Raw genomic sequence first — 23,228 nt, forward strand, 5'->3', positions numbered from 1 at the left:
CAGTCTCAGCTCTGCCACCGTCAGGAGGCTGTCAGCCTCTCTGTGCCTCGGTGTGAGCTGAGTAATAATGATCACAGGACGCACTGGGGTGACGGACGCTGACCGCTCCGAGTGCCTACAGAGCTGTAATTAACAACTCAATGAGCTGCTACCCCCATATCTGTAGCATCAAAACTGACAGGGAAAAAAAGTAACAGAGTCTTTTGTTTTGACATTGTTTTTAAACATTCACAGTTACCAAGATGGAAACCATAAGCAACCGTGACCTAAATAGCAAGCAACTGGAGGCAGATAAGAGGGCTGTGAAAGTGTCAAAATTAATAAGGCAGCTCACGCAGGCGGGAGGGGAGACAGGGCGGGTGGGGGCGGGGATGGCACGGGCATTCTGAGCATCCGTGGTGGTTTCTCTTTCTATTTTCTCAATCTTGAGAAAAAGTGTGGTTCTTTTTCACACTGCTGTAAACAAAACAGAACAGAACCAAAAGAAAACCAAAAAAAAAAAGCCTGCTACTTTGCAATCTCTGTGGCAGGTCACAATACTTCCTTGGACAGGAGGTTGGAGGGGGAGGGGTCCGACCTCCTGTGTCCACGGCTGACGGTGCGACTTCCCCTCCATCTCATTCCTGTTCGAAGCCACTGGGGGCGCGGGGGTCCTGTGACTCTGACTCTGCCCCAGGGCTACGGTCCCTGGGGCCAGGAGGATGCTCTGTCCCACCACCAGCTTCTGGGAGACACCCGCATTCCCCTCTCCCCAGTGCACCCCAGGCCCTGCTTGACCTCCTCCTCCTGTCACGGTGCCATCTGCCATCCAGGGACCAGGACCCCTCTCCCTGCCCATATGGACACTCTCACTGGTGTGACCCGATCAGGAAAAGAAGCAGGTCACAGCAGGTGTCCAAGTCCAGAAACGCTTACACTGCCATTGGGCAGCCCCTGCCAGACTCCCTCACCCCAGCCTCAAGTCCCTAGGCGCAGCTCCTGACAGACCAAAGTGAGCCATCCACAGACCTTCCGGAAACTCTCGGGGCCCCGGTCTGCCTCTGCCCTCTGCCAGCTGCGCACACGTCTGCTTGCAGCTGGGACAAAGCAACGGCTTCTCCTCTCAACACTCAGCCCTCAGCTGGACCACCAGAAGGAAGGGGTCCTGGAAGTGCGGGCATCTCCCCAAAGACGCAGAGGAGAGCACGCAGGGTGGTGACCTGCCGCCTGGAGGGCAGATGAGAAACACACGTTTGAGAGCGAGGGTGAGGACGGAGGCTTTGAGGCAGGAACCCGACACCAGAGCCTGGCTAACCTCGGCCAGGAAGGGGTGGAGGTCACCGACAGACCTTGGGCTCTGAAACCCTCCAGGCTAACTGAGCTCAAAAGTCCACTTTCCCCCAGGCTGTGGGTTTTGTTAATATTGCTTCAAAACTGGATTAATACGAGAGGTTATCACGAAGAAGCCCCCAGGGAGAGAAAACCCCAAGCCAAAATCCTGCGAGCACTTGAAAATTGCTCCAAGAATACAAAACTAGGCCTGGAGAGCTTCCAGTGACAAGGGTGCTGCTTGGTGAGAGACGCGGTCACTTAGAAATCAACACATAGTTCATGGGAGCCTCTGTCCCACTGGAGGGGTGACCCACGAATCCTGCAGAGTCGGCAGCGGGAAGGGGGCCTCTGGGCAGGGGATCCGTCCCTGGGACTCAGGCCAGCGGCCTCCTTGGTGACAGGCTTGTGCCTAGAAAAGGTTCTGAGGAGAAAGAAAGAACAGAGCCGGCCGCTCCCGCCCTATTTCCTTTCAGCCCTGATTTGGCACAAATGTTTTGGCTTTGACCTCTCGAAGACTTCTCCCTTTGGGGTAAACACAACATGCCAGAAAGCCCACATTAGGAATCTGGAAACAGATTTTCCAGAATCTGTTTACTCTACAATGTTGATGTCGGAACAGCGTTCGTGCTCCAGGTTTAGATGCAGCAGCCCGGAAATACACATGCATGGACCACTTCCCACATGTCCCCCTGCGCTGCCCTGGCGGTTCCACAGCCTGGCTGACCCACACGCACCCCTGGCCACCAGAGCTCGTGTGTCAGGCATCCAGCAAGGCGCTCAGCCCTGCGGAGAACACCCGGCACACAGGGGAGGTGCTGTCCGGGTGAGCTTACCGTCTGCGGGAATGGATGAGAACTCGCAGGAAGGCAGGTGAGGACCCTCCCAAACAACAGAGAACAAAGTGCAGGGAGCTGGGTGGGGTGAGGGGTGGGTGCATTTTGCATCTGGACAAGCTGAAAGCCCTAAGGGCCCGCTTAGGGCAGACTGGGAGCCGCCCCGTCCTCCTGTGGGGAGGGAAGGGGCAGCGGGGGACGGAGGGCCTTGCTGTCCAGGACTGGAGAGGGGTCAGAGGTCTTCCCTGCGGGCATCCTAGCCCCAGGGTCCCCTCGACCAGGTCACATCCTTAGTGGTGGCCACACCAACGACAGACTGAAGAAGGGGTATGAGGGTCAAGCCATTCGTGCTCCAAAGGGGACAACTCTGATGGGGCCCTGGGTCCACCGAGGGCCCTCCTGATGAGCATCCTTCCAGCGACCCAGCCTCAGAGCCTGCTTTTCCGAGAGCCTCCCCGTCCCTCTGCTCGCCTCCCGGCTCTCGTTTCTCTGCCTCATTGTAAAGCTTTGAGTTTCGTTCTAGCCTTCCTGCCCCCAACCCCGCCCCCGGGAGCCCTGTTCTCCCTGGTGCCTGTGGCCTGTCCTACCTCCTCATTCTCCCCGGAACTGGCTGACCCCCTCATTTACATAAGATTCCCCGACCCTGCCCCGGCCTCCGCAAGGGAGCTCTCGGCCCTGCCGCTCCGCTGCCCTGTGTCCCTGGCGATCTCTGCTTCCTGCACTGGCCTCCTGGGGGGCGATGGCCTCTGGATGCAGCCCTGCCCTGCGGGACGCCCTCCGGGGCTGCTCTCATCACATCAGAGCAAGAGGCCCCCAGGGCCTTCCCAGCCCCGACCTCTCCCCAGAGTCATCGGACGGGTGGCCACCCCAATGGCCTGGGCCCCTTCAGGCAGCAAAGAACACGCTGTGATAAATCCGTTCATGCCCTCAGCACGGGCACCTGCCATGTGCCAGACGTGGCAGCCCCACGAAGGACGTCTGTGTTGAAACAAGCAAGCGTCCGGAATGCTGCGCTTAGAAACATGAGGAAGGAGCAGGAAAGAAGCCAACAAACTGGCTTCCCTGATGCTAAACTGACTCATTCTGACCGAGACACACCTGCTCCTCCCCTCACTGCATTTGTGCTGAGCCCCCAGACCCTTCCCTTCCGCTCCCCGCTCCCCACGCTCTCTTCACGGAGAAGAACTGACCCAGAGGCCGTGCTCCAGGAAGGAGGTGACGGGCCGATAATCACAAGAATGGACAGACCCTCTGGAGCTCCTCCGCGAGCCAGGGGTCCCGTTGGGGCCCGAGGAAGGTGGCACCCTGTAGAACGCCCTGATTGTTACCACCTTTTCTCTCCACCCGGCTTTTCTGTAAAACCTCAAGATCCCACCCGCAAGGTGGGCTCACAGCCCGTGGGGCACGAGCCCGCTGTGACTCCCCCTTTCCTGGCGAAGCAGCTAAGGTGTTCTCTCCCGATTCTTCCCAAACCCTGCCCCCGGCCCTCAACCTGGCCACTGAGGCGCAGAGGCCAGTGCTGCGGCAACAGCGACACAAGCTGGGAAACTCGTAACCTAAATAAATTGATCTCCTGATGACATTCAGACACCAGGACCCTTCAGCGGTGGAGAGACCCTCGGATGGGGCCCACCCCTCCGGCATCACCTGGGCCAGCGGGAACACAGCCTGACCCTGGTCGGTCCGTTTGCCGTGAAAACAAAGTCCCAGATGTGGTGACCCTAAAGACCCCGTGTTTATAGTCTGGAAGGTCCCCTAAAATGTGTGCAGGTTCTCCTTCGGGCGCTGCCTCTCCTGCAGCCATCAAGATGCGTCTCGTCAGGAGGATCTGAGCCCCTGAACAACACGCAGCCGTCATGGGAGCGAGCGCGAGGAATGACGAGACACAAGGGAAAGAGCCTCCTCGGGAATCACCTGGGGTGGGGGCGTGACCCCCGCCAAGCGGTGCTCGTGGTGCCACACGGTGGGCCCCGGGGAGCACAGGCTTCCGCTGCCCTGCGCCGGGAGCCAGCCCGGCACTGACGACAGCGCGGGACACTCAAAGCCGGATGCTCGGGGGAAGCAGGAAAAGCCAGGCATGCTAGAGGGCCGTGCTTGCGTCTGTCGGTGTCTCTATCTGACACGATTGTCCTCAAATACGGAGCTGAGCAAAGAATCGGTTTCCACCAGAAATGGAGGGTTTGCGTTCACAGCCTGAGAGAAACAGACTCGCAGAGGAACACAGTCACGTCTGGAAGGCAAGAAGGGGCGACTCTGCCGAGCGGGCCTCATCCTGCCCCTTAGGTGCCACCGAAGCCTGGGGTGCCCCCTCTGGCAACACGTCCTTAGTCTGACGAAAGCCAAGTGCTGGTCTAGAACCAGTGGGGTTTAATTTTACGAATTGTCTTCATAAATATCAGAAAACATCAGGAGAGAGACACTATTATACATCCGTGTGCACGATGCACGCATGCAAATGCCAGACCCAGCTCCTGCATGATTCATCACCATCGTGCTATTTACACAGGAAAACGCTGCTTGATTTGTTCAGCAGATTTTAAGCTGGAGTTTCTGTCGGTAAACTGAGCCCCTAGTGCGCAGGCAAAAGCCACAGGGCCGTGGGAGGCCCTCTGTGTAGGAGAAGGCAGCCTTTATCTCACCGAATTCCCTGGTTCTCTGGAAAACAAATGCTTGTTTGATCTGGTCTGTTTTTTAAACGTCTTCGCTCTGTAATGATACTTGCGTATCTGCTTTCAAAAGAAACACCCCCTTTCTGCGCCTCCTTCATCCTGCTGAGTGCCCTCTGCACGCTCTCCTTTTAAAAAGGCTTTTCATTCTCCAACTTTTGTTGTTGCCGTGAGAAACCAAATAAGAGAACGGCACTGGGGGCAGTCCCGGGAGGATTCAAGACAGGCACCCGGAGGCTCAGCGCCCCCTCAACGAGGCGGGGGGCCCAAGTGCCCCGACACACAGCGAGTGGCGCCCTTTGGGGCTGGAGGGCGCTCAGCAGGAAACCGCCTCTCCAGCTGGCACCACTGGCTCCCTTGCTCCCTGGGACTTCTTTAAACCACGGAGGGTCTCTCCCCTTTGAGGCTCTGAGACTCTCCTTTCACACCATCAGAGCTGCCGGGTGCTGGGACCGGCCCTCCACACGCGCCCCGAGTGCCTGGAGCGCCGGACTCCAGCAGGAAGGCGCAGGGGCCTCGGTGTGCTGGGAGACCCAGGAAGGCAGGGACGCCGCGGCTTCGCTGCCCCGAGGGTGCTCTTGGCCTGCGTGTCCGGTGGACGCTGCCACCACCTTGCCCACCCTCTGCCCTTAACCCCAGAGTCACGACACTGTCTCCTCGGGCAGAGAGGACAGTCTGCTGGGCAGGGGGACACGGGTGCCCACGGGAGCCTGGGTTCCCGAGGCCTTCCTAGAGCTCTGTCCCATTTCCCCCTTTCCATTCCTTCTTCCCCAGAACTCAGCTCTCCCCGGTAATTCCTGCTTCTGCTTCTGACTCCTCTGTGGGCTTCTCTGCCTCCCCGCCAGGAGTGTGGGGGTGGGGGCATCCCCTCCTCTGTTTTCTTTTGGTGGGGGCACTAACACAATTTACTCAAAGTCTTATAATTAAGTTGAGACTAACACCGGGTCTTCTGTCTTTTGTCTCCAATTCTTTCCTCTGAAATGTACTTTGTATATTAGTAAACCATCCTCTACCAAAATTTTAAAGGGTTAACAGTGCTTTCCTATGGAAGAAGGGGTGGGAATCAGGAAAAAAAAAAGGTAGGGGAGAGGATTCTTAGGGATGTTAACACTCAAACAATGAGCCATATGTATTAATATGTAATTTGATAAGAAAAATAATTTTTATAAAATATCAAACCTTAGGATCAGCAGAACCAAATTTCAGAGACCAGAAACACCAGTGAAATTGAATGTTAGCATAGAAACTCAAGCCACATCTTCGAGGAAACGGCAGACCACTGACACCTGAGACCCCCCCAGGCTGGGTCTCACGTGCGGGTGGGTGAGCAGCATAGCTGATGGGGTGTCCTCGGGACCCCCACCCCTCTGCCCCGTTTTGGCCATCGCTCCATGGCCCTCAGGGGCTCTATATCCACCAGACCTGTTCCCAGCAAGGGACAGGTAATTGTCAATAAATCCTTTATTCAAAAGGTGGTGGGCAATCTTTTGAACAAGCAAAACACGTCCAGGCAGAAACTCAAATGGCGCAAACCCCAGTCCAGGATGCCCTCAGTGCCCCACCCCCTCGCCGGTCGCTGTTCCCACTCGCACCCCAGTGGCCACGCGTGCCCTCTTTCAGAGCCCCGCCCGCTGGCCGTCCTGGGGTGGAGGGTGGAGGGTGGAGGGGCCCCGCTCACCCCAGCACCCGCTGCAGCACCGGCCAGCCTTCCTGTCCCCGTCCGCAGGAGCTGGCTGGGCGCCGTGCCCTGGCTGGGCCTGACTCCCCCCGCCCACGTCCCCTCTCCTGGTTTATGTCCCGCTTTCACATGAATCCTCACTTCTTTCTGGGGGACCCAGACCAAGACAAATGTGTGCAGTGAACTGGCCCCTCCCCCCGGTCTCAGCCCCACAGCCCCTCCCCAGGAGCAGCCCTCTCTCAGGTCCTGGCGACTCCATCTCAGACAGCAGAGCGCACATGGGGAGCCCCACCTTCTGCATCTGTGAAATGGGGTAACACCACCACCAACACGATGAGATGGTTCTGTCACAAGGATTCGAGGAGTTAGTATCTGTAAAGTGCGGAGGCAGTCCTTGCCCCGGGGCAAATGTCCAAACGTGTACCAAGCAACTAAATACTCAGCACACACACCTGCAAAGCTCTTCTCTCACCCAGCCTCCCATTTGACTCATCTGTGGATGAGAGAGCGGCTTCCACGGGACCCCCGTGCTGCCTCAGCCGTCTGTCAGGCTGGGCTTCACACAGATACGCGGGGCTGTCAGGACCTTGGGAGCCGGCAAACTGGGGCTCTGGTCCTTTTGAAGCCTTATCTAAGCACAGGGCGGGTGAGAGGGTCTCACGGATACCAAGAGACCAGGAGACCGAGGGGCTGAAAGCCCCACAGCCATTCCAGAGCGAGTGCTCAGGGAGCACGCCCCACGGCCTAAAAAACAAAAAAGCAGCTGGACGTTCACTTGGCCGTGGGAGCCCACTCCGCCGGGTCCCCACAGAAGCGTCCTGGCTCACCACTCATCATGGCAGTCCCAGCAGGGCTGGGGTCTAGGCGTGCCCAAGCAGGTGACACCCCCAGCACCAGAGCTGACGGCTTTGCAGTCTTGAAGAATGAGGGACATTGGTCTGAAATATCTGCCTGGAATCCAGTGTCAAAGCTCATCACGTCAAACAGTGTCAAAGCAGGAACACAGTGGCAGCGGCCGGAAAGCACAGGAGTTTCTTGATAAAGCAATCAGGGGAACAGCCAGATGGCCGATCAGTCCGTCAATTGACGCCCCCCCACCTCCCAGACACGGCTGGGCACCGCGTGAGGCTGGATGAAATGTATTGACCATTCTGGAGTTGGCTCCTAGGACTGCGGGAATCAGGCCAGGGGCTTCAGTCTCATTAAACCTACCCCATGTCCTGTGTACTCCTTCAGGTCGAGCTGAGAAGCACTTTCTTCTGTGTTTGGCTCCCACTGCTGGAATTCTGTGTCCTTTCAGACTCCTAGCGTATTAGTCCCGGGGACAAGGCTGGCAACCTCGCCTCTTACCCTGTGACTTCCCTTTACCACGACGGCCGAGTGGAGTCGCTCCCTGGCCTGCAGTTCTGTTTCTAGCCCTTTAGTGATGCCAAGAAAATACTCAGATTTCCCTTGGGAAAAAAAAAAAAGTCTTTACTAAGAGTCATTGTTTTCTAATAGCTCCAAAAAAAGTAAGTCTCTCTCTGAAACGCGATGTGAGGCATTGACAGAGCGTAGTTTCTCTTTCAGCGCACTGGCCTGCGGCCTTTCTGTGATGAAGACAACCCCAGGTGAGCCGGGGGGGTTGCTGAGGCTCATTAACTCTCTTCCCTGAGCAGCCGCGTGCAGGATTGGGCGGCAGCTCAGGAGTAAGGCACCTTTTCTTAGGATGAAATTAACAGCAGAATTAAACTGCAGAAACAGAAGAGCAATTCATTAGCTTTGCTGGGCCCCAAGAATCACCTCCGTCTTTATCTTAATATGGCCTTAACAGGTCTCTGATCTACACTTTGTCGAATCATGAATGATAGAGCTTCTTGAAGATCCTGATATGGGCAGTAGTTTATATTTTATTTTGGACTCACTCACTCAAGCCAACACTTGTTTGTAGAAAAGAATGGGGGTGAACCATTGGCAGTCAATCCAAGAGCATGAGAAGCTAGAATCCTGCACTTCCCAGCTCTGCTCAAGGCCTATGTGGGAAACCAGTCCTTGCTCAGCATGAAGGACCGTCCTCAGGTGTCCTCAGAGTGACTTTAGAACAGCGTAGACTCGCAGGTGTACCTGGCCGTCTCCTTCCCCTCCCGGCCTGGCTACGTGTACGGCGAAGCGAGTTCTGGGGTCTGAGGCCAGGCGTGGCTGCAGCTCGGACCTGCTGTCTCCACCTGCACCATCACACACGCTGCCCTCTTCAGCCTGCGGAGGAGCCATTCCTTCAAGTAGCCCTGGACAGAACACTCTGCTTCCGCACCTTGAGACAAAAGCTGTGTGTCTTCATTCACAAAGCAAATACACAAGAAGGATGCCAGGGCAGGGGCGTCGGTATAACGTCCCCTGGAGAAAACAATGGTGCATCTGCTGCATCTGCCGATTTTTGTTGTACAAATATTCTCAGCTCGGTCTACCGCAGACTACCAACACAGCATCCCTGAACAAAGAGCTGGGGAGAGGGGGACGGACGCGACGCCCACGAGCCGGCGCAAGCCTGCTCCAGCACAGCCCTGAGAGCACTGTTCTTCTGTGGACGTGATGTAAGGTGAGGATGCTGCTAAGACCCAGGGCACTGGGTCCCTGCCCCGAGGAGCTCAAGACACAGACAGGAGCAGAGTGCGGGTGTGAAAAGCTTCCTTCCGCTGTGTCACATCATCTAAGCTTATCAGAGAGAGGAGTTCTCCCCTGGATGTTGTAGAAGGTGCATCCAGAGATATGTGGGTGACTGCAGCTCGGACAGAGGGCATGACACAAATAAAGGAAACCCAGAATCAGACAGTAAAAACCAGCACAGAACAGAGTGCTGGTCTGTATGCCAGTAGATTATTCCTGAGATTTTTGCAACATTTTTTTTTAAAGAATTCAACTAAGAGATTTGTAATTCAGATGAAAAACAAATGCTCAAAAATAGCTGAGGTACGTCTGGGAAAGAAAAGCAAAGGCAGGTGACTCACTCTAACAAAAACTAAGACAGAAATCCACACCCAGTCGTGGCAGACCGGGTCACATTTACCCGCCCTTTCACGGAGAAGAACTGCAGAAGCTGGATGTAGAAGGAGCCACTGGGACCCTCTGGGGCAGATGGCGGAGGTGGTCGTAGGTAAGGTTTGACCCTCAGGTCAGGTTTGGAAAACCTTTTCCTTGGGAAGATCCAGAGAGAGCCTCCACTACGCTGCTCTGCTCATCACAGGAAGAGATGCGGCAGAACTGTCTGGGCTCAGTACCCAAAGAGCCATCTCCGACTCACAGGATGGGAGCCCACTGGGATGTGGTCGACGGTGGGATGTGTACTTATCTGACAAAAGGTGGGGGGCAATGTAGATAAGAAGAGAGAAAGAGAAGGAAAAATGTCTTGAAAAGATTTAAAACACCACTTGACTCAATGAGAATTGCCGTCCGGGCTACAGGTGCCGGGTAAACATTCATCGTGCATCTTTTGAGGCATAAAGCCCTTTGCTTCCCAAGCGTCGCTTTATAAAGACTTAAATGACTGTGCCCTCCTGTAGCTCAAGATATTGCTTCTGTCCATCACAGTGGAAACCTGTCCAACAGAATCCCTTATCTGTCAAACAGATGAAGCCGGAGCCTTTGCTGGCTGCTCTGATAACTGGCATCAGAGGGGAGGGCGGCCGCCTGCGCTGGACGATGATTTGTGCAAATTGCCAGATTTTAACAAGGAAAGGAAAGTGTTGCTCATCTCAGCGGCGTGTGTGCTAAATCACCGGCTTTCACGACCTCCTCGGAAAAGCCATTTGTTCTCTAATTATGTAATACTCATATATCTGTCACAGGGAGGCAGCGGGTTTACTAGTTTAAATTAAATTTTAGGAGAGCTAGGAACTTCCACAAGCCGCGCTAACAAGCGGTCTACACCACCGCGCCGCCAGTCTGCGTGGGCATTTCACAGCCGAGAAGCCCTCCTCCTGGGGAGAGGATTGGCTTGGCTTTTCTCGTAGAACATGGAAATTCTCTTCCACCAAAGTGGAGAAGGGCAGCACTTGGGGTAGCTAAACCTGAGCTGCAGGGAGCCCTGGTTCCCCATGGCAAGTCCCTGTGCAGTGTCAGTCCCCTCCCCGACCCAGCGAGGGGTCAGGGAAGCCGCCCGGTCTCCGTGTTGTCCTGGAGGCCAGCGAGCAGGCGGCCTGGGCCCAGGGCACAGCCCTGAGCTTGGGGTCCCGCAGGGCCAGGCTGGGGACGAGTCCTGACTGTGAGGAGTCTGTTATAACATGAAAGTTTAAAGTTATCAGCTGAAGGGTCGATCACCCCCTCCACGTCTGGCTTGCTGTCTTCAAGAAACCCGTGCTCGCGGGGAAGAAAGGAGCCATCGTGAGGTTTTCTTTATCAAGTGCTGTGTGCAACAAATATCCCCTTCTCCTCCCTCGGCCTGCAGGGAGGGTGGCCCGTAGGGGTCAGGGGCAGGCGGGGCGTCTGCGGAGCTGGTAAAGCCCTGGGCCTCCTGAACACAGAGAATTCAGTCGAGGGGACTCCAGCACATGGGCTGGAGGAACGAACATGGTGAGGCAAAGCAGCAAGTAGCTGGCGGGAGCCCCTCACATCCCAGGGGCTGAACGGCCACGGCAGAGCCCAGAATCCAAGGCCTTCAAGTGGGAACCAGACCCCGGGGCAGGGGGTCCTGGTGGCATCTGAGAACGTGGCAAGTGGAATGTCCAGCAGGAGCTGGGCAGAGTCGGGGAGAGTCTCGGGGTCTCCTCTTTGCCATCTTCCAATTTTCCACCAGTGCCACCATTCCCTAAGCCCCCAGAAGCAGGAGGTAAGGGACCTGAGCCATGCGATGCCCACACACTGGCTGTTTTCTGTGCATTATAAGCAGGTCACTAGATCCAGCCCAAACTCAGCAAGAGGGGATTGCACAAGGAAGCGCACCCCAGGAGGCAGGAATCAGGGGGCCCCATATCTGAGGCTGTCGACCACACCGTGAGCAGCCAGAGGTGTGGCCCTTGAGAGCACGTGGGAGGCAAACCCTCCGAGAGAAGACCAGGCTACGTGCCTGCCCCCCGCGCACTCTGAGCCGCACGCCCACTGCCTGGATGGGCACTGGTTCTGTCTCTTGTGTGAACATACGTACATTTTTGCTGAAGACGTGGAGCTGAATATACATGAAGTGTGCATATGACAACGCTAATTTGTGTAGCATCACCTGTTGTTAGGAAGCGGTCCTGGAGGTCTGGGGGTGGGGGTGGGGAGGCCCGGGAGAAAGGGTGGGTAGGGAGACCGGCTCTGAGAAAGCGTCCAGGGGAGGGCAGGAAACGCCCTTGGACAGAAGCCGCAGAGGGAGGGGAGTGTTTAACAGTGCTTCACATTTCAGAAGGCCAGAGCTGGGGACGGGCCAGTCAGATCCAGAAAGAAGACGACTCGGGGTGACAGTTTCTCCCTCTTGCTCAGATGTTCATCCAGGGGATGCGAAGAAGCCACGGCTGGTCTGCAGGTGAGGAGGAGGCAACCCACAAGAGGGGTGGGGGCGCGGCTCTGACTCCCAGGAGTCCGCCGGGAGCCCCGCACACGTGGCGCTTTGCCGCCGCTTCTGCGGTGCGGGGGGTGGGCAGGGCTCAGGGGATGCGGGCAAACCTCCAGCGCTGGGTGGGCCAGTGGAGCCAAAGCCAGGCTGAACCCCTGCCCAGGACGCCGCAGAACTGCTCACCGCGGTAAAAACGAAGGGCCAAATGATTTCTTTTCAACGCGAGACCCCCTCTTTATGAAGAGGGATTTTCTACATATCTGTGCTTTCTGTTCATGCTATGCTTTGAAGGGAGGTGTTTCACAGGCTGGGAGCAAGAACTGAGGCACAGGAGTGAGGGGAGACGGCCCGGGAGGTCCCTCCTCCAGCCTCCCCACGTGCCCCCATCCCCACTCCTGGCCCGGCCCTCTGCTGCCTGTGCCGCGCCGCAGGGCCTGGGCATCTGCCCAGACACCCCTCCCCAGCCCGCCACCTCCGCCTTCCACGGGGCCCGGAGGCCGGCCGCCTGCACCCAGGGTGCGGACGCGCTCCTCCTGCCTCTGACTCTCGCCGGCCCCGCCCGCGTGGTAGCAGGACCCACCCTCCCGGAGAAGAGCTCCCGGTCTCACCGAGCACAGGCCTGTGCCAGGCCCCGCAGCTAAGACGGGTGAGCAGGGAACTCTATTCAGTACCTGGTAGTAGCTTACGGTGGAAAAGAACATGAAAACGAATATACACACGTCCGTGTAGGATGAAGCGCTGTGCTGCGCACCAGAAGCCGACACAGCACCGGAAACTGACTAGGCTTCAATAAAGATACACATAAACAAAAAAAAGAAGCGTAAATGTGAGGGAAAGTGTCTGAAAACCCGCTGGATTCTGGTCTCCACGGACCGTGGCCGCAGACTGGCCGTGGGGGTCTGCGGCCCCCGGCCGCCTCCGCGGCAGGCGCGTGTTCTCTGGACGTCAGGCAGCCGGTCGTGGTGCGCTCTGGGCAGGATCGCAGCCGCCGTCCCCCAGCGCGCCTGCTTTGAAAGCGGCCCCATTTTGTGCCTGCAAGCACGACGCACTGACTGTCACCCCGACGCGCTCCGCGTGCCTCCCAGGGAGGGCGGGGAGAGGCAGAAACGCCCCCACAACCTGTGCAGACCCCGACGTGCAGCAGGAGCCATCCCTGTGGCGTCACTCAGAGCCTCGCGTGTCAGGCCCAAGGCAGGAGCGGGGACAGGTTCTGACCGCAGAGCCCAGCCCCACACACCGCAGCCGTTGTCCAAGCTCCTTTCCTCGACCAACGATTCCCAAATCCGAATTACTAGCATGTTTGTTTACACCCAGAGAGCTTCCAAAATGGCCTTGGAAACACTGATGCTATAGAAGGAAAACGCACTTACAGGGACCAGCCCTGGGGCGGGGCCGAGGGTGTTGGGCGGCGAGAGGCGGTTGAGGCTGGACGGGAAGACCTGGGTGCGCCCTGCAGCGGCCACAGCCTGGACAGCGCGGTCACCACAGGGGGCCCTCCCGGCGGGAGCCAGGAGCCAGCCCACCACGGTGGTTTCACAGCGCAGAACTCCTCCACAGCACGACTGTTTTAACCCTTGAATTAAGAAAAAAACGAAATCGTGCAAACAACGTGATGTGTTGGGGGGGGGGTTCTGGGCGGCTATTTAACGAAGTCCCAGCGTCAGCGCGGGCTCGTTCGCTCGGTCCCTCCGCAGCTTCATGGAGCCTCTAACCCGCCGATCACCTCCACTTCTCCCGCCTCCTCCCTGTTCAGTCTCACCCCCACCAGCTTCCAGGAGCCCCAGGGACTCACGTGGCTCCCCAGCAGGAGCTGACGCAGCAGATGAAACACGTGCATTTTCCTTGACACTCAGTCCATCACGCACAGGACCTCCCTCCTCCCCTGAAGCTGCGGAGGGGCTCCCAGTGCTGCGACCAGCAGAACGCAATGGAGGGACAAGCCCAGGCCTCCAGAAAGGGGGGCTGCTGCTTCCTGTGTCTTGGGAGGCCAGCTGCATGCTAAGTGCCTGCCTACCCTTGGAGGGTGCCCTGATCAGCCCAGGGGAGGCTCGTGCAGAGACAGTGAGGGTGCCAGCCAGCCAGCCAGCCCAGGGCCAGTCGCCACCTTGGACATGCCAACCCCAGCCACACCACGTGCAGAGGAATCAAAGCCACAGACCGGTGAGCCCAGATGAGCGGACCCGGCCAGCGCCAGCCCTGCACCTCCTCCAGGGAGATGCCAGCCGCACTCTCTCCAAACTCGAGAACCACAGAATTGTAAGCCTAATAAAAGGCGGGTCATGTCACACCATTATAACTGCGTTGGGTTGTTTTCTGCACCAATAGCTAACCAGACAAGTTGTACACCAGTTGTCTCCCCCTGAACAAATTAAAAAGTTATACCCCTACCTGCAGACCTTCCATCCAGTTACCCTTCGAGCTACCTGGGGCCACCCTAACTCCAGGCCTCTGCGCCATTCCGCGTGCCCAGTAAGAAAAAAATACATATATGGAGAGAGGTGGAGAGACAGAGAAGCAGAGGGAGACAGGGACAGGGAGTGTCGGGGAGAGCAGGCAGACGGCTGTCCGGTGACCAAAGGGGCAACAGGAGACAAGGACACATGAGCGCCTTAGCTGCGGGAGGAGGTGTCCCGTCTCAGAGGGGCCACTGGCCACGTGACGTCCAAGCACAGGGCAGGGAGACGCGACCAACACAACGCGCAGCCCAACACCGGCCGACAGCTACAGGAAGGAGGCTGGCTGGGTCAAATCAGCGTTCGCTTGTTTATAAAAGCACTTGGTTTCCTGCCGCTGCCATGGGCTGGCTGCAGCCCTCACCTTCAGAAGAGGATTTCTCCATCACAGACAGAGGAGCCAAAACACCTTTGCTTGATGGTTGAAGAAAAATAAGCAGAGAGCGGGGAGCCGGGGAAGCAGTGGGGACCCTCCTGGCCCCCGGCTCTCTGTGCCAGGTTTGTCCCGGGGAGGCGGACGCCGCAGGCGGAGTAGGGGAGCCTGCCCGGACTGTCCCCACGTGCTGAGTGACAGCTGGCGCCATGGGTGAGAGCTTTCCTGATGGAAATAAAAATTGTGTTTTTATGGGTATATCTATTGCAAATCATTTTATATTCATTCTTGTCACACCAAGTAAACTTGCAAAATGTGTCCAAGGGCTGTCACCACCTATTACGCGGTGGCACCAGCTACGTGATGTGCTATTCAGCTTGGAGTCTTGGAACTCGGAGCAAATGAAACCATAATAGCCCTCACTGATCGTGCAAGTCCCCTCAACGGTGCCTGAGACGCAGGGCCAAGTGCGGGCAGGTGTGGGCCTCAGAGCAGAGCACACTGATGTTGGAACTCCTCTGGCTGTGTATCGGGCAAGGCAGAACTTCCGCGGAAAGGTGCATTAAAGCAGGCACATTAAGAGAGGTGGTGAGGCTGAGACACAACTGCTAAGGGAGCAGAGGTCTCTGTGTCATCCTGGAGAGAAAAGTCACAGGCGACCTCGTGGGGCACCAGCACTGTCCTTCCCAGGTCACGTGGGCAGCACCCATCCTCCCCTTGCCCTTTACATCTGCGGCCCAGAGAAAGAAGAAAGGAAGTGATGCGTGTCCGTAGCAACACCCTCCCCGCCCCACGGCCAAACGGGTTCACGCGCATCACGCGTGTTGCTAATGCCATGTTTGCTCCCAGCTCCCCACCACGTGACGTGGCCGTGATCTTGCCATCGTACAGGGGGACCCAGGGAGCCCGAGACCCATAAGAGCCACTGACCCTTGTTCAGAGTCACACCACCACTGGCAGGATGGACTGGGACCGAGTGTGGTCCCCATCCCGGGAAGGCTGTCACCTGGCTGCTTCTGTCTCCCAGACTCAGGCTCTGTACCTCTTTTCACACACGGCTTGTTTCAGCCACACTAACCCCTCGTAATCCCCATCCCCAGAGCCCACTGCCTGGCCGGATCACCAGCTCCTGCCTCCTGTGAGATGCTGTTCCATGACTGCGCTGCACACGCCTGGCCCTACGGCTCAACTCCACACCTCTGACCCATGGCAAGCCTCCTTGCCCATCCCTTTACTGCGGCCACTGGCCCAGCACGTAGGGGTTCCTGCCTCACTGCCAGTTCTTGCCTGTCCTCACGGCCCTGGCATGGGCTCCTCCGAGCTCTGGGGCCATGTCCTCAGTGGCCCCGCCGCCCCTCGCAGGCTGTGCACCACATTGGGGAACATACAGGGGTGGTGAGCCCACAAAGCAGAGCCTGAACAGCCAGGAGGCTGGGCTGCCAGGCATCCAGAACCTTTCCTGTGCGAGCTGCCTCTGTCCAGCTGTGCTCCCCCGGACCCCAATCAGGACCTGGTAGTCTCCTGGGTACTTGGACAGGGGCCTCCTTTAGACACAGAGTAGCTCTCTGCAGAAGCGCCTGGGCAGAGGGTCTGGGCTGGGCTGAGGGCAGAAGTCAGGTCAGGGCGACCATCTGCTCAGCTTGGAGAAGTCCGGGAGCATCTTCCTGGTTCCGGCACCTGCAGCACCAGCACACGTGGGATGGGTGCGTAACCCCGTCAGGCCTCCGGGGGGTGGTGTGGAGCCCCACAGGGACGGCTCTGATGATGCCCCACAGAGCAGGTCTCCAAAGCCGCGTCTTCAAGAAGCTCCCTGGAGGTGGCAGCCACAGCAGGACAGACGGGGCCTGGGGAAGGCTCTGAGGTGCAGGCTCCTCAGTATTCAGCTGGTTTGAGGCGGGTTCTTTAATGGGCAGGGCACTCGGTCACAAGTTCCAACCCCACCACCCTCTAAATTTGGAGGACACGTCACTCCCCCTCTGAGACCCGCTGGCTTCGTCTCCAGAAGCAGCACCGGACCATCTGCTCTGCAGGCAGGACTGCTCCGAGGAGCCAGCAGAGTAACACATACCACAGTGCTTTTCTTTGTTACACAGCGGGTTTCCTACCGCCCTTGGTCTGTCCTTATTGGCTGACGGTGAGAAAGAGGACACAGGGCCTTTGGAAGGCTGACTGGAGTTTCAGGAACAGGCAACACGGCCTCGGGTGGTAAGATCATCACATCCAGGGCGCGCACATCCTCCTCTCTCTCCTCTATTTCCCCGGAGACTCCTGCCCCTCTGCTCCTGCTTCTGCTCCCACAGTGGACATGATGTGAGCCTGGACGGCAAGACCACACGTATGCAGAGAACTGCTCCCCTGAGAGGGTGTGAGCACCTGCCCCAGGCAGATGAGATGAAGGGTCTCTCCTCCACCCACAGTCTCCTGACTCGGAAGCAATGATAGAAACTAGGTCGCACTCATCTCAGTTTTAGCCAGACGCCAGGAGGTTCATCCTGACTGCCCTGTCTCCGTCTCTTCACCCGCCATTCACTCCTAAGTGGTCCCCATCCCCCTTGCACCTGCATCGCTCCAGCAAAGCAGCCATTTTTAGCCAAAGCTAAACCCCCCAGTGACGTGCATCTGATGAGTTTTCTTCAGTGTCCTTTGTCGGCAGAGCAGATCTTCCCCGGTGGAGGCTCCTCCAGGGGTCAGGCGACACAGCCCATCGCCCCACGTGCTCCTGGCGGCTCTGCCCCCACCTGCGGACTCCCCTCTACAAAGCCACCAACCATCAAGACTCCCAAGGCTCTTTCTCTCCATCATGCTCCTTCTTTGATGCCGAATGCTCTGATGACCACAGACGAGGAATTCTCACCCACGTCCAGCCGAACCCTAAGTTTACGTCTCAGTCCTGACTTCGTGTCTGTGCTCCACACCAGTGTACAGTGAGCAGCCTCCTGGCATCTCCCCATGTACCACAGACGTCCACGCCCCACATACCCAACAGTACTCACTCACGACCTTGTCCTCCAACCCCAGTCCTGCCGGCACTCCTTTCCTTAGGAACTGGAACCATCATCCAATTAGCGGGACTCACGGAACTCTCAGATTCACCCCAAACTCCCAGCTCTCCTGTATCCATCCACCCGAACGTCATCCTGCACCCAGCCCTGGAGAGCCCACCTCCAGATGTCCATCCCTGTTCTTGTCCAAGCTGCCACCACGTCTGCCCCCGTGCCTGCTGGCCTCTCCGTCTGATCAGCGTCGTCCACTCCAGCACCTCCCAACCCAACAGAGCGATCTTGTTAAAACTGATCACGTGGCCTCCCTCCCTAAAGTCCTTCCCATCCTGTGGAACTTTAAAATGACTTTCCATTGTTTTTACAGCGAAGACCACAATTCCTAACTTGGCCGTGAGGCCCTGCGCAGACACCGCCGTTTCTGCACATGCTCATTCCGCGACTTCCCTTGACGGCACAGTCCCAGGGCACGAAGGACACAGCCCTCAGCACGGCGGAGAGGGGGCACTCTGACCGCTGCCGCCTCCACCCCAGCCTGCTGGGCATCCCTGTTCTCTGCAAGGTCTGTTTACTCCTCGTTCTTCTCCACGCCTAGCATCGTGCCTGCACCAAACAATATTTATGAACAAATGGGTTAATAATTACTGTAAGCATTTCACCCCTACCAAAAGTGCACTCAACCTGAAAACTAGAACCAGGTCCCCTCCAGACGCCGCAGGGAAGGCACTCGCAGGTGGCGGGGGCGGTGTCTCCGTGTCGGCTCCCGTGCTCGGCCTCGCTCTTGGCGGGGTGCTCTGGAACCACGGCGCGCTGGGCCACAGCTCGCCCTCTCGGTCTAGACGCCTCCGGAGAAGCCAGCTCCTGCTCCCTCCTCTGCCGCCAGTCCCCGTGGCTCCGGGTTCGACCGTGAAATGCGCCTGTCTTCACCGGCAGCATCACTCCCACGCTTTGCCTGCGGACCCCAGAATGGACTGAGACGTCTCGTGGCCGCCCAGCGCACACTCACGCTTTGTTTCTGTTTCCATTTAGGTACAGCTGGATGCGTGGCCTCACCTCGAGCCTGAAATGGTGCTTTTCAATTGAAACACGTTTATGAGAAGGTGAGGAAACAGGCTGACTGTAAACGTGTGGCTTAGTCCAAGTAACAGTTGGTTAAAGCAAGTCCACAGTTGCTCTCACAGGAGCAGCGGACTCAGGAAACAAGCCTCCGCCGTCTTCCTGAAAGCGATCTGGGGTCTAGGGGTGTGAGAGGGGAGGGGAGTAACTGGGGAAAGGGTGGGTTTAATGGGGTATGAGGCGGGAGGCGAGGGGGCCACATCAGGAGGAACCAGGAATTCAGGCTTCGTGGCAGAGGGCAGGTGTCTGGACTGGCCCACAGAACACCGTGCTCTGAGCGCGGAGATGCGGAGGCTTCCCCAGGTGAGGGCTCTGCACGGAGGGCGGGGGCTTCCTGCGCGCGTCTTCCTGAATGGCGGGGCGCTGTCACCCAGCAGTCGGGGGCAGGCGTTCTCGTGAGGACCAGGCAGCACGCTTGGCTGCTAGTCCTTCGGGCACCTGCTCTCCTGTTACTTCTGCTCCACAGCAGGGAGTGTGCTGGGAGGGCTGGGGTGCAGATGGAGCCAGGTGGGCAAGAAGAGCCAGGAGACGGCAGAACCCTGGCCCCGGACCGCAGACCCACCCGCACCCGCCCCCGCCCCCGTCCCCCACGCCGGGGCATGCGTCATGCGTAAAACAAGCCGGCTGGGAGGCACGGAGGTCGGCTTCCAACCGTGTTCTCGCCGGTCTTTCTCTGGGGCTTTCCGGCTGATGAAACACGAGGCAGGTACCAAACAGCAGAAGCAGATGCCCACGCTCTCTTCCTCGGCCACTCAGTGCAGCCAGTGCTCCTGATGAACACGTTAGTACAACCGTCTACAGAAGAGCTGGCACTTTTTAGAGAGGAAACCTGACGCTTTGCTTCTCATCTGAAGACTTTATCTTCCCTGAAAAGTGCGTTTGAGCTTGTTCTGGTTCCCCTGCCCCGGCCCCCTGGTTACAGGAGCGGGGCAGGAGCCCAGTCGCAGGGCATCCCGAACCAATTAAGGGTGTTTACCGTCTCCCGACAAGGAAGCAGCCCCAGGATCAAGCCCGCGTCCTCAGAGAGGCTCATCAGCGATCCTTCAAAGGGAAAGAAGGATGTGAAGTCATTAGTGCTGTGGATATAAGAAACTTCACACACCATCCTGATACAATATTTTGACAGATATTTGTTTCCATGAAAAGTAATGAATTTCATAAGGAAAACAGATTGGAAAATGATTAAATGGACACAGTGCTTCAGCGTGTGGCTCCTGGGACCACGTTCCCTGAATAATGATGTTCTCTGCTGCGATGTGCATTCCAGGCCGAAGTCCCAGCCAGACCCTCAAGCCAGACCCTCAAGCCTGCCGCGGTGGGGGCGTCTCCGCTGCCAGCGGCCGCTGGGGCAGGGTGGTGAAAGGCTTCTGCAGTATCTGAAGAGAACCAAGAAGAGTGTGCTTGGGGTTTCTCAGAGCAGGAGAAGCTTCCGATTTCTTCTTTATTGAGTTGCAATGACCATATTGATCCCTGCTGATACCACAGTCATCAGTAACCCCCTCCCCTTTACCTAGCACTTTCTGACGTTTTCAGACACCCCGTCTTTCCTGCTTTAAGTAACAAAAGCAGAGGCAGCATTCGCTCTGGACTGGAAGTTTCTCTTGGTTCAAATAGGACATTTTTATAGGGTCTGCTCACCTGGCCTCTACCTGGAAGGTTTCTCATCCCATTTTAGCTGTAGAAGTTTGATCGAAAGGTTAGATCGCATTCTTTGAAAACTGGGAACCTGAACAGACCATTTCCAGACCCATTCAGTTTTTCAGCTTTTGGCATCTTCTTAGAGAAACAGCACATCATCTCTGGAACTTCAGGGGCTTCACCACACTTTTGTCAGCAAGGTTCCAAACTGCGAGGTTAAGCGCACGCTCCCTTCACTGACTACAAGTAAGAGCCACACGCACCCCCGGGGCGACGGCTCGCAGATCGACCCCCTGGCACTTCCCGTGGGTCTGAGTTGGGCACCCCCACCGGGTCCCATCGGAGTCTGGTTAACCACTTGATCCCAAATTCTGCTTGATGAGCAGAACAAGACCACATGGTGTGTGACAGCCCATGTCGGTCGTGGCCACAAGTCACAGACCTGGAGGAGCCCAAGTAGGGGGTGGTGGCTCTGGGTTTGGACTCCTCAGGGCTGGGCTAGGCTGGGCTGGAGAATCCACCACAGATGAGGTCTTGGTATTAAAATGACCTATAATACGTTTATTTCTTGGTTAAAAGGCAGGAGCCCTATTTACATAGTTAATTAAAGCAACAGCTACAGATCACCCTTGCCACATTTGTAGAATGTCCCTGAACATCCGCCCCGGGCTTCGTGAATTCACCTGCACTGTCATTAGAACTATGTCTGAGAAAGGGTGCCCCAATCCTGTTGATCAGGGCTCTCCACCTGGGGGTCTGAAGGCAGACTGCCTCCCATCTGACCTGCCAGGCGGGGGGGGGGGGGCCTCTGAGATTTCAGTTCTGTGGGTACAGCCCCCTCAGGGCCTCCAGGTCTTCCCGAAAAGTAAGATATTGATGAGTTATCAAGAGGAAACAGGCGTTCATCTTTTAAAAGATACACATTTTTAAAATGTATTAAAACTGAGATGCACGGGGTTTATTCGCACATAAATGTGTCTGCAATTTACGCCAAGGAAGCGAGGGAAAATGTAAACTACGAAGTGGGGCTGTTCAGCCTTCAGTAAACAAAATATACAGTAGTGGGTGTGATCGTAAAGCCAGCCCCAGGCCCTCGCTGGCCATCGTGAAGCACGACGTAGCATTAACACCAGCGACTGACTCCACAACAGCGCAGAAGCGCTCTGGGTGGAAACCGGTGCTTTCTCTCCAAGGTCCCATGGGTCATCAGAGCAGAGGGAGGGGCCCCCGAGGAGGCAGCCGCTGTCCAGGCCTCAGACCTCTCCCTTTAACACCCGAGAGCCAGATCCCACGTGTGGTCTGCCCATTTGCACCGGCCCAGGAGTTACAGCGGCTCTGAGTCTTAAAATGTTTTATTAATCGCTCTTCCCTGACTTCGTAATTTTCCCTAGACTGTGATCTGAAGATGAAATAAGGATGGGAGATGAGACAGGGACTTTTAGAGGCACGGTGGGCCCGAGAGACCAGTGACTTCCCTCCCTCCCTGCTAGGCTGGGAACACCGAGCATTGCAGAAGCTCCCGGCGGGGTCACGGGGGATCCTGTCCCATGATCTTTCCCGACGCCCTGCTGCCTGGCCATCAGGAACAGGTGCGCGGGGACCTCCTTACACGCGGTGGAGATAACGGCGCGCCCCTGAGTCCCCCTCCCCCTGCTCAGCACACAGCCGACCACGTGTGACAGCCTCTTCTCGGTCTCAAGCTTGCCTTTCACTCTTCCATTCAACAGTATTTCTCAGGCACCAAGTACGTGCCTGACGTCGTGCTGGAACGTTCCGCGGCTCCACAGAGCCAAGACCGCCCCTGAGTGAGTGGGTACGCTGAGCGACCCTGTTAACAAAGATGAGTGCAAGATGAGACACACCCAGGACCGGGAAGGGCGGGAGGACACCGGCAGACTCGGCGGGAGGAGCTGAAACAGAGTAAAACATTTCTTGTGGCAAATTGAAAAAAAAAATTAAAAATGGCTATGCTCTTTTGCCTAGAGATTTTACTCCTAGGAATGTAGGCCACGCGCATAATTAGAAACACACTTGAGAACTTGGATCCAACAGCTTTCAACACAGTGCATTTCATAGTAATGAAAAAGTATAAAACATATCTGACTATCAGGCAATGAGGGATTTCTTAGGTGAACTTTGGAATTGCATAAACACAACAGAATTGCATAAACCATCAAAATCCTATTATATGAGAGCGCGGGCCGACACAAGAAAAGTTCACAATGCGCTGAATCTGTAAATGACTTTTGGGGGCATTCTTACTGTTACGATATTGGGTCTTCCTATCCACACCCGTGGTGTATCTCTCTATTTACTTAGGTCTTCTTTAATATCCTCGAAAATAAATTTTTATTACTTTTCCTTACCCATCTCTTTCAGATTTATTCCTTGATATTTTTCAGATAGACTTTATACGTGTTGGTTGCTGGTGTTAGAAATGCAATTTAACTCAGGAACATGATAAAGTAGCCCCTGTGGCCTCCTTCTGGTTAGTATTCTCCTGGTGTGTCTTTTGTCCAATCTACAGAAGGACACATGTCATCACACTCTTTTTATATAAAAAAGATAATAATGAAATTATAATCACAAAAGTAGACTGAAAGCTCTTACCCCAAAGCGTTAACAGCACACACACCCGGGCAGCGCGACCACAGG

The 23,228-nt window shown here is 56.5% G+C and overlaps 1 long non-coding RNA gene across 1 annotated transcript; it reads left to right on the forward strand.

The window, feature by feature from the left end:
- The first annotated feature begins 1,832 nt into the window (after positions 1 to 1,832).
- Positions 1,833 to 22,898, forward strand: LOC123616342 (uncharacterized). The gene is made up of 4 exons (XR_006724316.2): positions 1,833 to 2,181; positions 11,845 to 11,964; positions 18,849 to 18,919; positions 22,301 to 22,898. It is a non-coding gene; the product is annotated as an uncharacterized LOC123616342 (long non-coding RNA).
- Positions 22,899 to 23,228: the final 330 nt, after the last annotated feature.

This window comes from Camelus bactrianus, chromosome 11 (assembly GCF_048773025.1).
Source record: "Camelus bactrianus isolate YW-2024 breed Bactrian camel chromosome 11, ASM4877302v1, whole genome shotgun sequence".
Classification (NCBI taxonomy): Eukaryota; Metazoa; Chordata; class Mammalia; order Artiodactyla; family Camelidae; genus Camelus; species Camelus bactrianus.